The sequence below is a fragment of the Artibeus jamaicensis genome, unplaced genomic scaffold (genome assembly GCF_021234435.1).
Source record: "Artibeus jamaicensis isolate MK-2021 breed Jamaican fruit bat unplaced genomic scaffold, CSHL_Jam_final contig_240, whole genome shotgun sequence".
Taxonomy (NCBI): Eukaryota; Metazoa; Chordata; class Mammalia; order Chiroptera; family Phyllostomidae; genus Artibeus; species Artibeus jamaicensis.
Genome location: NW_026521506.1, coordinates 18,520,172 through 18,532,908, shown reverse-complemented (window position 1 = coordinate 18,532,908; position 12,737 = coordinate 18,520,172).

The window sequence follows — 12,737 nt, the reverse complement described above, 5'->3', positions numbered from 1 at the left end:
AGTTGTTGGCAGGGAACATATATATCAGGTAAAGAACAGAGTTATATTCTCTAGGAGCTGAGAGTAGAACATTTACTTCTAGAGGTTCAATCTGGAACTATGAGATAGACTCCTGATACAGTGAGTGACAGAGCTGGATCACAGATGGTACCCTCTGTCATTACAGCTCACAAATGGTTTCTGAGCCAAGACAACTACTCATCATTACAGGGAGATTTTAGGCCTCCTTGTTGAAGAATAACTTATGTCCTTCTCTGAAGAAGAACCATAAATGGATGAAACCATGATTATTGCAGTACAGAGGAAAGAGATTATAGAGCTCTACATCTTCGGGAAAGTGGAGAGGGCCTGCAAGTTTCATGGCTCTGACTACCTGTAGGACATGGCCTTGTACTAATGTAACAGTCAGGGCTCTGTTCTTTTTAAGGTACATAACCAGCACAGGGAACCCAGAGCAAGAGGCAGACCTAAAGATGTGCCATTTCAATGGAAGAGAGCAATTCAGTGTTAAGGAAAAAAAGAGAAGGTCATTAAAATGGGTATAAGACCTATATAGGACCAGGCCATTTCTGCCCCCAAAGAAGGCTGACTGCATTCCCCTTCCACTGATTATACTTATTCCTATCCTATTTACACAGCCTTATCCCAGGAGACATTTTGCAAAATAACATTTACTTCTGCCAAGTAAAACTTCTTTCAGAGACAAGTGACTAAACCTGCATGTGTGTGGTATGGGGCAGGGGCAGGTGTTGAATTTGGCCCACAATGCAAAATTTATTTAGGGTGATGAGGAAAGGCCTCTTAGAGGAGTAATATTGGAATACAGACCAGAAGTGTTTATTTTGACATTTGGCAGAAGAGCATTCCAGACTGAAATAAAGCAAGTACAAAGGCACAAATATAAAAGTATACTCAGTGTGTTTGTGAAACAACAAGACCACCGTGGCTAGAGTGGAAGTAGTGAGGGTAAGAATGGAGTAAGTTCAGAAAAAATAGCTAGGAAATAGTTTCCTGTAGGCTTTTCTGGGTCACAACTAGGACTTTGACTTTTGCTCAGAATTAAATGGAGCCCTGGCTGGTGTGACCCAGTGTATTGAGTGCCAGCCTGAGGACCAAAGGGTCACCAGTTCAATTCCCACTCAGGGCACATGCCTGGGTTGCAGGCCAGGTCCCCAGTAGGGGGCGTGTAAGAGGCAACCACACATTGATGTTTCTCTCCCTCTCTTTCTCGTTCCCTTCCCCTCTCTCTCAAAATAAATAAATAAAATATTTAAAATAAAAAAGGTGAAATGGAGAGCCCTGGATGGTTTTGAGCAGAGGAGTAACATATTCCTATTTACATTTCAAAATGATTTAATGTACTTCATAAGTTATACAGATGTCTAACCATTATGATTACACTTCAAACTAATATAATATTAAATGTCAACTGAAATTGAAAAATTAAAGAAAACATTTAAATAAGTAAATAAAATGATCCACAGGTTTCTGTATGGATAAAAGTATGGGAGAACAACTTAGGATGGTACTGTGGGCATCCACTTGTCCTTATCTAAGTCAAATAATTTGCCAGGACTCTGGAGACCATGTGAAATACTTGGAATCTAGTGCCAAAAATTCCACATTTTATTACTTTATTGTAAAAATCTAAAGGAGATTCGGGAGTTTTTGTTGTTACTAGCATGTGCAGCTGCAATGTTTCATTCTAGTTTGCATCCATAATGAATTCATGGAGGAGGGCTGACAATCGTTGGATCACTGAAACATTGGGAAGAATTCACAACAAATGTACTCTCTGGATGTAGAGAAAAAGGCAGACTAGTCATGGTAAGGTAAAAAACACCTTTTACTGCTGTTGAAATAATAGGGTTATATACCTGTCTGTTCCATTGCTACTCTAGTTGAATCTCATAGTATGTCAAATTCAACATGTACAAAATGAACCCTTCGCCATTTTTTCAAAACTTCACCCCCTATTCTTTTCTTTATCTCAGCAAATTAAATCTCAGACTACCCAAAGCCTCAACCAATAAACTGACTGTCATCCCAGACTCTTTCTCCCTCCTTTACACATAAAATCCATAAATAATTCTTGGGACTTCTGCCTCCAAACTATCTCTAGATTACAGTGACTTATTCCCATCCTCACCACCATCTTCTTAGTCCAGGCTACCATCATCTCTTGCTTAAACTACAGTATTTCTCTCCTCTCTGGTTTTCCTGTTGCTAGTTCTCCATGCTTTACCCTCCCAATTAAGTTTCTGCCTTGCAGTTAGAATTATTTTAAAATGAAAATCCTGGCTCTTCCATAGGTTTTCACTGCCCTAAGGATAAAGTCCTCAGTACCTTGTCTGACTTATATTGTGTTGGCTAAAAAGTCCATTATGTTTTTTCTGTATAATGGCTCTAGTAGTGCTCAGCTGTCTTTAACTTCATTCAGAACAATGTTGTTAGATTGTATTATGACAGCTGTCATCAAAACTGGTGAATTTTTGTGAAGCCATTTTAATATTGAACATGGAAGAAAATATGCAACTTTTTTTACATATTATGGTTTATTATTTCAAGAAAGGTAAAAAACAAAACTGAAACACACAAAAAAACATTTGTGCAGTGTATGGAGAAGTTGCTGTGACTGATTGAATGTGTCAAAAGCAGTCTGCAGGACTTCCAGCCAAGATGGAGGTGTAGGCAGATATACTTTGCTTCCTCGCACAACTGCAAGTAGGACAACAAATTTAAAAACAAAAAATAACCAGAACTATCAGAAAACTGAACTGTATGGAAGTCTGACAACCAAGAAATTAAAGAAGAAACATTCATCCAGACTGGTACAAGGGGTGGAGACAGGCAACTAGGGTGGAGAGGACTCATGTAAAGGCTGCAGTTGCAGGGCTGGGGCCAGCAAAGTAGGGGCTGGTGGACTAGGTGAGGTGGTGGCTAGTGGAGCGAGTGGTCCCACATTCACATGTGGATAAACTCGAAGGAACAACTGGGGAGAAAAAAAAAACGCACAACCCTGGGTTCCAGTGTAGGGAAATAAAGCCTCAAAACTTCTGACTGCAAAAATCTGTGGAGGTTGAGACTGCAGGAGAAACTCTTAGCCTCACAGGAGAGTTCATTGGAGAGACTCATGGGGTCCTAGAATGTACACAAAACCACCCACCTGGGGAATCAGCTCCAGAAGGGTCCAATCTGCTTATGGGTAGTGGGGGAAGTGACTGAAAGCCAGTGGAGAGCTGGGCAAGCAGCATTGTTTCCTCTCAGACTCCTCCCCCACATACAGCATTGTGGGTTGCCCCACCCTGGCGAATACCTAAGGCTCTGCCCCTTACTACATAACAGGCATGCCAAGACAAAAAAATGACCGAAATGAAAGAACAGATCACAGCTCCAGAAAAAATACAACTAAGTAGTGAAAAGATAGCCAGTCTATCAGATGCACAATTCAAAGCACTGGTAACCAGGATGCTCAGAAATAGTTGAGTATGGATGCAAAATAGAGGGAAAAGTGAAGGCTATGAATAGAGAAATAAAGGAAAATGTATAGGGAACCAACAGTGATAGGAAGGAAAATGGGACTCAAATCAATGGTTTGGAGCAGAAGGAAGAAACAAACTTTCAGCAAAACACAATGAAGAAATAAGAATTCAAAAAAGTGAGGAGAAGCTCAGGAATCTCTGGAATAACTTTAAATGTTCTAACATCTGAATCATAGGGGTGCCAGAAGGAGAAGAAGACCAAGAAATAAAAAACTTAGTTGAAAACATAATGAAGGGAACTTCCCCAATCTAGCAAAGGAAATAGACTTCAGGGAAGTCCAGGAAGTTCAGAGAGTCCCAAAGAAGTTGGACCCAAAGAGAAACACACCAAGGCACATCATAATTACATTACCCAAGATTAAAGGTAAGGAAAGAGTCTTAAAAGCAACAAGAGAAAATGAGGCAGTTACCTACAAAGAAGTTCCCATCAGACTGTCAGCGAATTTCTCAAAAGAGACCTTGCAGTCAAGAAGGGGCTGGAAAGAAGTATTCCAAGTCATGAAATCCAAAGACCTACATCCAAGATTGCTCTATCCAGCAAAGCTTTCATTTAGAATGGAAGGACAGATGAAGTGCTTCTCAGACAAGATCAAATCCAAGGAGTTCATCATCACCAAGCCCTTATTATATGAAATGTTAAAGGGACTTATCTAAGAAAAAGATAAAAAATACTAACAGTAAAATGAAAACAAACTTACGATGATCAGCACTGATCATAAAAAAAAACAAAAGCAAACTAAGCAAACAACTAGAACAGGAACAAATGCACAGAAACAGAGATCACATGGAGTATTATCAGTGGGGAGGAGGAGGAGGAAGAATGGAGGAAAGGTACAGGGAATAAGAAGCATAAATATTAGGTGGGTACAAAATGAACAGGGCGTAGTTAAGAGTAGTATATGAAATGGAGAAGCCAAAGAACTTATATGTATGACCGTGGACATGAACAAAGGTAGAGGAATGATGAGGCAGGGTACAGGGCAGAAGGGGATAAAGGGGAGAAAAAAATTGGACAACTGTAATAGTGTAATCAATAAAATATATTTTAAAAAATTGTTTGCAAAGTTTCTTGGTACTTTTGACATTTTGGCCAAATAATTCTTTGCTCTGGGGCTGTTTTATGCATTGGAAGATGCTTAGCAGCACCACTTACCTCTACCCAGTAGAAGCCAATAGTAGGAGATAGCCAACATACTCAAAATACCAAAATCAAAAAGTTATTGGTGAAAAGGAAAAATGTGTCTTATTTTACAGAAAAAAACTAAACAGACTTTTTGGCCAACCCAGTAAGATCCTCACATATTTGGATCCTATTTGCCTCTGTAGTTTCAACTCTTGCAAAGTCTCCCTCTTCATAGGAGTTGTGCTCTCTAGGCATACTGAAGTGTTTGACAACTGTGATGGTTAACTTTATGTGTCAACTGGCTAGGCTACAATACACAGATATTTGATCAAACACTGTTCTACATGTTTTTTCATGTATTTTAAATATAAGAATAATATTTAATCAGCAGACTTTGAGTAATGCAGATTACCCTCCATGTGGGTGGGCCTCAGCCAATTAGTTGAAGGTCTTAATAGAAAAGGCTGATATCCACTGACCAAGAAAAAATTCTGCTAACAGAGTTCCTTTAGATTTAAACTGTAACACCAACTCTTCAGCCTTCTGGCCTAACCTGCAGCCTTGGATTTGCCAACCTCCACAGTTGTATGAGCCAATTCCTTAAAATATCCCTTTCCCTTCCCTTCCCTTCCCTTCCCTTCCCTTCCCTTCCCTTCCCTTCCCTTCCCTTCCCTTCCCTTCCCTCCCCCCCCCCTCCCCTCCCCCCCCTCCCCTCCCCTTCCTTTCCTTTCCCTCCACTCTCATACCCCCCTTCACTTCCTCTCCATTCTCTTGTGCTAGATTTCACTCTTGCTCTCACTCTCAAGACCTTAGTCAACATGTTGTGAGTATGGCCAGGCTACATAGTTATATTCTGGCTGAGCATCCCAGCTTGGCTGTCAACTTACAGCCAGCATCAAACACCAGATGTGTGGGTGAAAGCACAAGGCTTCGGATAATTCCAGTTACGTCTTCCAGTCTTCCAGTCTTCTAGTCTTTCAGATGAAGCCCCAGGCATTGTGGAACCTCAACAATGAAAGACTGAATTAGAACAGTGTCTGTCCAAAAGGGTAAAGCCTGATGCCAAGGCACAGACTTGGTGATTGGAGCACACTAAATTTTAGCTCCCATTTACACTCTAGTTAGGTACCATCATGCAATGAACCGTATATGGCCGTATACAGCCACCCTTACTGTGCTCATTTAAGCCCATGGGGTCATACCTAGTTTATGATAATAGCTTTTCAGTGTATTACCTGATCCTGCCTCTACTTGTATTCCTCTTCATCTTACCTTGTATGCTTCTGCCAAAATACAAATCTCACAATATTACTCTTCTGCCTGAAATCTTATGATGACTCTCCATTTCGTAGGGAATAAATTCCAGATTCCTTAGCTTTATGCAAGCAATCCTTCATGGGGTAAGCCTGATCCTCTAGCCTTGTCTCTGCCTCATACTCCAAGCTCTTGTACATGAAAACTTAAGTTCTCCACCTGTTCCCTGCTGTTTTATGCTTTTCAGCTTTTGCTCCTTCTGATTCCTCTTCATAGATTGCCTCATAGGTACATACCTCTTCTCTCCTTTAACTACTATATTTTTAGGAGTATAAGATGCACCGGATCGATGCTGGGAAGATGGCGACGGAGTAAGATGGAGCGGATACTAGCTCCTGTACTCATGGGTGAAAATCCTGGCAGATCTATGGAAAAACAGCACAATAAACCATCGGTTACCCAGCATTTATGAAATTAAAAGACCAGAGATTGTGACCGACGCTGAAACACCAGACGGCGCAGAGTCAGCTACTGGAGCTGGGTCTCACACGGCCCCTGTACTGCCGCCAGAGCAACAGGCCTGGGAGCCGGGGGCCTCAGGGTACGGAAGCCGGACACTCCAAGCCCCTGTGACGGTCCTGGGAGACAGAGGAGTCAGGAACCAGAGCGGGGACACCCTTGTGCCGATGCCATAGCTACTAGCCTGGGCAACGGAAGGGTCAGTTGCAGGAGCTGGGACACCAAAGGCCCCTGTGACGCCGCCATAGAGACAGGCCTGGACCCTGAGGAGCCAGCTACGGGAGCCAGGAAGCTCTCAAATCCTGTGTTGCTGCCATAGCGACGAGACTGGACGCCAGGGGAGCCAGGTACGGAAGCCCGGACACTCCAAACCCCTGTGACGCAGCTGAGGAGCCAGCTACGGGAGCCGGGAAGTTCTCAAATCCTGGGCCGCTGCCATAGCGACGGGACTGGACTTCGGGGAGTCAGGTACAGAAGCTGGGACTCTCCAAGCCCCTGTGACGCAGCTGAGAAGCCAGCTACGGGAGCCGGGAAGCTCTCAAAGCCTGTGCCGCTGCCATAGCGACGGGACTGGACGCCGGGGAGTCAGGTACGGAAGCCAGGACTCTCCAAACCCCTGTGACGCAGCTGAGGAGACAGCTACGGGAGCCGGGAAGCTCCTCAAATCCTGTGCCGCTGCCATAGCGACGGGACTGGACGTCGGGAAGTCAGGTACGGAAGCCTGGACACTCCAAACCCCTGAGACAGCCCGGGTGGCAGAGGATCCCTCTACGGGAACTGGGAGGGTCACAACCCCTGTGCTGCTGCCATAGCAAGGGGATTGGACACTGGGGAATCAGGTACGGGAGTTGGGACTTTCTAAGCCTCTGTGCCACTGCCATAGAGACAGGACTAGACGCCGGGGAGTCAGGTACGGAAACCGGGACACTCCAAGCCCCTGTGACGGCCCTGGGCGGCAGAGAGAGCCAGATACGGGAGCCAGGACATTCCCAGCCTCTGTGCCACTGCCCTAGTAACGGGCCTGGGTGCTTGAGGAGGTGGCTACTAGAGCCGGGACATTCAGCAGTGGTAGGCGACCAACGCAGAGACCAGTGCGAGGACCAGCGTGAGTGTAGGTGGAGACGAAGAACATCAAGAAACTTCAAGGAGTCTGTACCACTGAACTTCACAAGGAACATACCACAGAAGTTTACACCATAAAACCAGTGTTTCAGAACAGATCAATTTTGGAAGCAGAGACTAACAAGAAGAGTCTCAAACAATGGGAAGACAAAGAAACAATCCCCAAATGAAAGAAAAAGCAGAAACTTCAGAAAGAATGTTAGATGAAATAGACGCCGATCAACTATCAGACAGTGAATTCAAAGCACTGGTTATTACGAAGTTCAAAGAGCTCAAAGAGCTCACAGTGAGCTACCAGAAACTACAGGGAAATTATAATGATCTCTCTGCAAACTACAGCAACATCAAAAAGGAAATGGAAACCATCAGCAAGAGACAAGAGGAAATGAAGAATACAATTTCCGAATTGAAGTACACAGTAGAAAGTTTCCAAAGTAGGATAGATGAAGCAGAGGATAGGATTAGTGAGCTGGAGGACAGGGTAGAAAGCATCTCACAGAAAGAGCAAGAAAATGAAAAGAGGCTCAGAAAGAATGAAGAGGGATTAAGAGAAAGGCAAGACAATATGAAACGTAATAATATACGAATAATAGGAATACCAGAAGGAGAAGAAGAAGAACAAGGGATAGAAAACGTATTTGAACGAGTAATGAGAGAAAATTTTCCCTAATTTGATAAGAGAAAAAAGTCTCACAAATCCAGGAATCACAGAGAGTCCCAATCAAGAGGAACCCAAGGAGGCCCACCTCAAGACACATCATCATCAAAATGGCAAAATTCCAAGACAAAGAGAGAATCTTAAAGGCAGCAAGGGAGAAAAAAGAAATAACATACAAGGGAGCCCCAATAAGGTTAGCTACCGACTTCTCAATGGAAACACTTCAAGCAAGAAGAGAATGGCAAGAAATATTTCAAGTAATGAGAACCAGAGGCCTACAACCAAGGCTACTTTACCCAGCAAGGCTCTCAATCAAGATAGAAGGCCAAATAAAGAGCTTCCAAGACAAAAGAAGCCTAAAAGAATATGCCTCCACCAAACCAGCTCTACAAGAAATACTAAAAGGACTGCTTTAAGGGAAGGAAGGATAAGAGGGAGACAGAGAGGAACACAGGTACAAAAATGGCAATGAATAAGTACCTATCAATAATAACCTTAAACGTAAATGGATTAAATTCTCCAATCAAAAGACACAGAATAGCTCAATGGATAAGAAAGCATGACCCACACATATGCTGCCTACAAGAGACTCACCTCAGGACAAAAGACCATCACAGACTAAAAGTGAAAGGCTGGAAACAAGTTTTCCAAGCAAACGGACAAGAAAAAAAGCTGGGGTAGCAATTCTCATATCAGACAAAATAGACTTCAAAAAAAAGGCTGTAAAGAGAGACCCAGAAGGTCATTTCATTATACTCAAGGGAAGAATCCACCAAGAAGACATTAACATTGTAAACATATATGCACCAAACATAGGGGCACCCAAATATATCAAGAAAATCTTAGAGGACTTCAAGAAAGATATTGACAGCAACACAATCATAGTAGGGGATTTGAACACCCCACTATCAAAAATGGACAGATCTTCCAAACAAATTATCAACAAAGATATTGTGGCATTAAACAACACCCTAGAAGAAATGGACTTAACTGATATATATAGAGCCCTTCATCCCAAAGAAGCTAATACACATTCTTTTCAAATGTACATGGAACATTCTCAAAGATAGACCACATGATAGGACACAAAAGGGAGCCTCAACAAATTCAAGAAAATTGAAATCATACCAAGCATCTTCTCTGACCACAAGGCACTGAAATTAGAAACCAACCCCAAAGAAAAAACCCAAAGCACCCAAAAACATGGAGACTGAATGGTATGCTATTAAACAATGAATGGGTCAAGAATGAAATTAGGGAAGAAATCAAAACATTTCTGGAAACAAATGAAAATGATCGCACAACAACCCAAAACTTATGGGACACAGCGAAGGCAGTCCTGAGAGGGAAGTTTATAGCAATACAGGCCTACCTAAAGAATATAGAAACATTTCAAACAAACAACCTAACCATACGCCTGCAAGAACTTGAGGAACAACAACAAAGACAGCCCAGAGCAAGCAGAAGGAAGGAAATAACCAAGATTAGAGCAGAATTAAATGACATAGAAACTAAAAGCACAATTTTAAGGATCAATGAATCCAGGAGTTGGTTCTTTGAGAAGATAAACAAAATAGACAAGCCTTTAAGTAGGCTCATCAAGAAAAGAAGAGAGAGGACACAAATAAACACAATCAGAAATGAAAAAGGAGAGATTACAACTGATACCACAGAAATAGAAGAGATTGTAAGAAATTACTATGAAGAACTGTATGCCAAGAAATTTGAAAACCTAGGGGAAATGGACACATTTCTAGAAAAATACAATCTTCCAAAACTCAGTGAAAAAGAAGCAGAAAATCTAAATTCACCAATAACAGCAAAAAGAAATTGAAGCAGTAATCAAAAAACTCCCATCACACAAAAGCCCCGGACCAGATGGTTTCACAGGAGAATTCTACAAAGCATTTAAGGAAGAGCTAACCCCTATTCTCCACAGACTATTTCAAAAAATTCAGAAGAATGGAAAACTCCCAAATTCTTTTTATGAAGCCAGCATCATCTTAATTCCAAAACCAGATAGAGACACAACAAAGAAAGAAAACTTCAGGCCAATATCGCTGATGAACATAGATGCTAAAATCCTCAACAAAATATTGGCAAATCGCATCCAACAACATATCAAAAAGATCATACACCATGATCAAGTAGGATTCATCCCAGGAATGCAAGGATGGTTCAATATTCACAAATCAGTAAATGTAATACATCACATAAACAAAAGCAAAGACAAAAATCACATGATCATATCAATAGATGCAGAAAAAGCTTTCGATAAGGTACAACACCCATTTATGATAAAAAACACTCAGCAAAGTGGGAATACAGGGAGCATTTCTCAAAATAATAAAGGCCATATATGAGAGACCTACAGCCAATATCATACTCAACGGGAAAAAACTAAAAGCTTTTCCACTAAGATCAGGAACAAGACAAGGTTGCCCACTTTCAACACTTCTATTCAATATAGTATTGGAAGTTTTAGCCACAGCGATCAGGCAAGAAAAGGAAATAAAAGGCATCCAAATAGGAAAGGAGGAGGCAAAACTGTCACTGTTTGCAGATGACATGATAGTGTACATGGAAAATCCTATAGACTCTACCCAAAAACTCCTCAAACTAATTGATGAGTTTGGCAAAACAGCTGGTTATAAAGTCAATATCCAGAAATCAAAGGCATTTTTGTATACCAACAGTGAATCAGCAGAAGCAGAAATAAAGAGAAAAATCCCATTTGATATAGCAAAAAAGAAAAAATAAAATATCTGGGAATAAACCTAACCAAGGAGGTAAAAAACCTGTATGCAGAAAACTACACAGCCCTGAAGAACGAAATCAAGGAAGACACAAACAAATGGAAACATATACCTTGTTCATGGATTGGAAGAATTAACATCATCAAAATGTCCATACTACCCAAAGCAATATACAGATTCAATGCAATACCTATTAAAGTACCAATGGCATATTTCACAGACATAGAACAAACACTTCGAAAATTTATATGGAACCATAAACGAGCTCGAATAGCAGCTGCTCTTTTGAGAAAGAAGAACAAAGTAGGGGGATCACAATACCTGATATCAAACTGTATTACAAGGCCACTGTAATCAAAACAGCCTGGTACTGTCATAAAAACAGGCACATAGACCAATGGAACACAACAGAGAGCCCAGAAATCAACCCAACTCTCTACAGTCAATTAATATTCGACAAAGGGGGCAGTAACATAAAATGGAGTAAAGATAGCCTCTTCAACAAATGGTGTTGGGAGAACTGGACAGCTATATGCAAAAAAATGAAACTTGAGCACAGACTTACACCATACACCAAAATAAATTCAAGGTGGATAAAAGACTTAAATGTAAGTCATAACACCATTAAAGTCCTAGAGGAGAACATTGGCAAGAAAATCTCAGATATTTCACGCAGCAACTTCTTTACTGATATGTCCCCTAGAGCAAGGAATGTAAAGGAAAGAATAAACGAAATGGGATCTCATCAAAATAAAAAGCTTCTGCATGGCTAAAGAAAACAGTATTAAATTCAAAAGACAACCAACTGTATGGGAAAACATATTTGCCAATGATACCTCAGACAAAGGTTTAATCTCCAAAATATACAAAGAACTTACACGACTCCACTCTAAGAAGACACCCAACCCAATTAGAAAATGGGAAAAGGACTTGAACAAACACTTCTCCAAGGAGGACATACAGAACATTCAGAGACACATGAAGAGATGCTCAATATCATTAGCTATCAGAGAGATGCAAATTAAAACCACAATGAGATACCACTTTACACCAGTCAGGATGGCTATCATAAACAAAGCAACAAACAACAAATGTTGGAGGGGGTTGTGGGGAAACGGGGTCCTTAGTTCACTGTTGGTGGGATTGCAGACTGGTACAACCATTATGGAAAACAGTATGGATTTTTCTCAGAAAAATAAAAAATCGACCTGCCTTTTGACCCAGCAATTCCACTGCTAGGATTATATCCTAAGAATCCTAAAACATCAATATCAAAGAACCTATGCACCACAATGTTCATAGCAGCACAATTTACAATAGCCAAGAGTTGGAAGCAACCTAGGTGCCCATCAGTAAATGAATGGATCCAAAAATTGTGGTACATATACACAATGGAATTCTATGCTGCAGAGAGAAAGAAGGAGCTCCTATCCTTTGCAACAACATGGATGGAACTGGAAAGCATTATGCTGAGTGAAATAGGCCAGGTGCTGAAAGACAAATATCATATGATCTCACCTTTAACAGGAAGCTAAACAACAAAACAAACAAGTAAGCAGAAAAAAAAAACCCCAAAAAACAAAGACACTGAAATAGAGAACAAGGGGATAGTGACCAGAGGGGAGAAGGAAGGGAAGTTAAGGGGAAAAAGGGGGAGGGATTTGGAGGAACAAATAGGAAGGACACAGGGACGAGAACTAAGGGGGGGGGGGGAGGAAATGGGAGGGAGGTGGGGAGCAAGGGGCAGGGGAGGCTGGGATGGG